The sequence below is a fragment of the Calonectris borealis genome, chromosome 2 (genome assembly GCF_964195595.1).
Source record: "Calonectris borealis chromosome 2, bCalBor7.hap1.2, whole genome shotgun sequence".
In the NCBI taxonomy this organism is placed as follows: Eukaryota; Metazoa; Chordata; class Aves; order Procellariiformes; family Procellariidae; genus Calonectris; species Calonectris borealis.
Window position 1 is genome coordinate 47,282,454 of NC_134313.1, and position 4,422 is coordinate 47,286,875.

The following is a 4,422-nucleotide window of genomic DNA, read 5'->3' on the forward strand; positions in this document are numbered from 1 at the left end:
TTGTGCTTTTCCAAGAGCAATTGAGCAACTTTTGGGGGAAAAAGTTTCCAGAGTGCACAGCAAGTCAGACAGAGTGGAGAAATGCACGAGGAGGAGGAGCTTGCAGCACAAGCAGCGACAGGAGAGCTCTGAGAGAGGCAGAGGAGACATACACAGCCAAGGGCCCAAGCTGATGTGAATACTCCTGCCAGGGTGCTGAGAGGGGATTGTGAAGGCTTCAGACTGAAAATTGTGGTCTGAGAAAAAGTCCGGAACATAAGGACACATTGGGTAATGGTGGAGAAGGCAGAAATGGGTTCCATTGTCTCCAAGTTTCTTCTTTTTAAAAAATTCATTGTTCTAGCTTATCTTCAAATGAAATCGTGTTCTCTTTGGCAGCATATAAACAAAAATTTGAACGATACAGAGAAGATTAGCATGGCACCTGCACAAGTTGGTTTGGGGGTGGTGGGAACGCTCCACAGTACACGAAAAATATTGACATACTGAAGCAAGTCCAGCAGCAGGCCACCAGACTGGTCAGGGGGCTGGAGCACAGGCATTTGAAGAGAGGCTTAGAGAGATGAGTCCATTGAGTTTGGAGAAGAGGAGGTTCAGAGGAGACTTGACTGCTGAAACTACCTGACCTCAGGGTACAGAGAAGACAGAGCCAAACTCTTCTTGTAGGTGCACAATGATAGGCAATAGATACAAGTTGGAGCATGGGAAATACTAATTAAATAAAAATATTTTACCATGAAGGTGGTCAAATACTGGAATAGAGGATGTGTGGAGATGTCGAGGGCTTGACTGAGCATGGCCCTGAGCTACCTGATCTAGTTAGACCTCCTCTGAGCATGGGATTGGACTAGATGACCTCCAGAGGACCCTTCCAACCTAAATTCTTCTGTGATTCTGTGAAACTCAGCTTTTTAGGTTCAAAGAGGTGATGTTTCTAGATGTTCTTCACCTTAAAGACAAGGTGCAAGAAAGATCTCTGTCAGAGATCCAACCCACCCAGGCTGATTAAAGAAATGTCATGGCATTTTTGTGAATAATATTTATGTTTTGTACTGTTGTTGGCATTTCAGATAAACATTACTCCTTCTTATTTGTATGTCCTTTGGGACACTGCTGTCTTGGGCACTTGATTCACCAAGCTATTTTAAATCCTTTCTGCCTGTTTTACCTCTGTGCCCTGCTCTCAACCCATAACTTCTAACGACACTAATCCCTATCCTATCGCTTACCCCCTGAGGATTAAAAAGGTTTCTACAGGTAGTAGTCTGTGTGGTTGTAGGGTAATGAAGCTCAAGATACACATAGTTTGTTTCCCCTTTTTTTTTTTTCCTAAAAGAAAATGTATATCCTCATCCAGTGCTTAGCCTGTTTTCTAAATTACGAATGATAGTTACAAAACAATTAGGTTCCTTACCTGCATATGCGTACACACACAATACGTGTTCACATCTATACATATACACACATACCACACATACCAAGTCTTGTGCATTTATTGTTTTCCATCTCATGCTTCCACAGAAACCTATACCTTCTACATTTGCAATGCCGTGACTCAGCAGTGGTCCCATCCCTCGCTGTGCTGACCAGCTGTACCCAGCGTATCTCAGGGAGGCTTCCAGGCTGCATTCTCATGGAGAGCATTTATACAGGACTACAGTGCCTCCTGCACAGGTGCAGTCTTCACAGCCCTCCCTCTTGCATGGGTGGCTTTGCTCCGTATACCAGGGACAGCCCTATCACACTAGAAACGCTTCTCTCCTGCCTATCAAAGCTGACAAAATGTGGGAGGACGTGTGAGTCACACAACTTGCCGTGCCTTCCCTTGGTGCTAGCTTTTGTGTCTACTTTACAAGTAAGAGATCAATATTGAGAAGAAAAGAAGTCAGGAGTTGAAGTTCTCCCTTTAGATTTGCCACAGACTCGCTTTCCAATCCTCAGTAGGCTACTTCATATCCACATCTAAGCTCCACCATATAGAAGGGGGGTGATTAAAGCAACATCACAGCAGAAGCCATGGGACTTGACATCTACAGAGCTCTTTGCAAATATAAACTGCACAAAAATATAAATTCTTTTCTGCAACCCCTTCAAAATAAAATAGTCAGAAACTGGTAATTCCTCACAGTTTCTCTGCTCGCATGGAGTAAGGAGTGGCCTCAGTGGCAGAATGTTGAGTCTTTGCATGCAATCTGTGATCTCAGACAAGCGAGATTTGCCAGTTTAATGAGATACTGCAAGTTAATCAACCATTTCATTGCTTTGGCCCCTCAGAAGTGTGCTAGGCATTGATTACAATCACATAGTGTAAGTTATTCTGGTTTGTTCAGTACCTCAAGTAAGCAGCAGTAACTCCTCATGTGTTTGAACTCTGATGCTGGCATTCCCACGCCACACCATGTTAGACATTCAGACAACTGTGCTGATCACATATTTCCCCTTACTTTAATAGGCCTTTCAGGAATGAACAAGCATTCCCTTGTATACTGCTATGGTTCCCATCACTTGATGGTCACACTTAATTAAGCACTAGTTTAGTAGAGAGCTGGTTACACTTCATTTCATTAAGTGATTTCATGATCACCAGAGGTACACTGACAGCTCTGTTAGCTGAAGCTATGTGAAAAGGGGCAGCAGAGACAACAGTAACATTCTGCAGCACTTCCTCATCAGTGATTTTCCAGGCACTACTCTTGCAGAGTACAGCTAGTTACATTTCCATTCCCGTTTAGCTTTTTGGCTCAAGGCTATCTCAGCCTTAAGGTAAGATAGACCATATCCTATTACTAGTACCTTTAGCTATGTTGGTCCCTGCATCCTTAAAGTCATTATTTTTATATGAAGTAGATACTAAGAATTTCTTCATCTGTCTTCCCTCCTTTAGGCTTTTCTGTTCATGGTCAGCAAATAAATGCAATTAAAGGACAACATCCCATTTAAAAATGTAAGCAAGAATCAATTGGAAAACAAGAAAATGTTAAAAGGTTCTATAGCGTGATAAACCAGGCAGTTTAAAAACGCTAGGCAATTAACTCTGAAGTATGTAAGTATCACATGACAGGAAAAACACCACCAATGTTATATACGTTACCATAAGCACATAGACATTACAGGATACCTGTAAAACCATACATTAAAGCTGCATACTACAAAAACCTTCTCACAATAGTTTATGTTCATTCATAGGGATATGTAGTGCACAGATGGTTTAACGTTTCTAATGTGAAAGCATTTTTTCTAATTGAATGGGGGGAATTTTGCATGGCTGTACTTCAAACCCAGATCTGAAGTTCAGTCTGCCTGTGTTTTAAGCCATGTTTCAGTTTAAGAGAGAAACAGGTGTTAGGAAAACATCATCATAAAGGAGGGTGCGATGGAAGAGGTATAGATGCATAGCACAAACGGAAAATAATGCCGATGACTTGAATTTTGTTGTGAAGCCCTTTATCTCTGTCACAGAGATTTGTGTTCAGAATTGTGAAAATTCATAAACAAACTGTATTTCATATAAAAACAGCATCTTTGCTCCAACTATCTAGTCTTTAGTTCAAATCATATGAAGAAATAGCAGAACACTTACCATTCACTATAAGCAGACAAGAAGAAAACCAAAAGCATCTTGTGCCAAAGAGTCAAATGATATGACTATTTGTTGCTGCCATTCCTTAGAGACCTGTTCTACATAAGGATCATAAGAATCACATATTAATGAAGAGCTTCCTACAAATTTCGTCTGTTTTCACTTTCCTGTATGTATTATGCTATTGTGGTTTGTGATGGGACAGATTTGTCACCGGAGTCCAGAATATAAAGGAGCCACTTGTTTCAGGAAATCCTGGGAGGAATTCTTTTGCGTGTGTCTTCACAAACACATATATATTACAAAAAAAAACTCATCTAGCAATGGAACTAGATAATAATGTATGGAAAAATGCAGCATGCCGTCCCCCACCAGCTCACAACACAGTTACGAGAAGTTCCATGTAAATTGTGTGAACTTTTCCTTAGAAATTACACTTGTTACTGAGAGGGGCGGGGGGGGAAACCAATCTCACACTGCTTTTTACAACTGGCCTGCACAAAATATTATTATAAATAGTTTCTATTCCTATAATATCTTTCACACATGTACTCTTCACAGTAACTATGGTGGATCCATATCACTGTTCCAACTTTAAAGGCAAAGTAAATTATATGCCAAGCATTTAAGTGACCTGTTCAAAGTTGTGTAACGAGTTACAGATATCCTGGCTGTCTCCAGCCCTCATACTCTGCAAAGTACATCCCAGCTACAGTTTGTACTGAGTCATTTAGCCACAGATAGCGTAAGCAAAAAGAAATTACATTACTCAGGTCTTAGAAGGGTGATACTTTGTGTAAATAAATCAAGGAAAAGGAAATCAGCAATGGGCTTTGAACCAA

At 40.8% G+C, this 4,422-nt stretch overlaps 1 pseudogene; it reads left to right on the forward strand.

Annotated features, from left to right (window-relative positions):
* The first annotated feature begins 362 nt into the window (after positions 1–362).
* LOC142079856 (U6 spliceosomal RNA) lies at positions 363–433 on the forward strand (annotated as a pseudogene).
* The last annotated feature ends 3,989 nt before the right edge of the window (positions 434–4,422 follow it).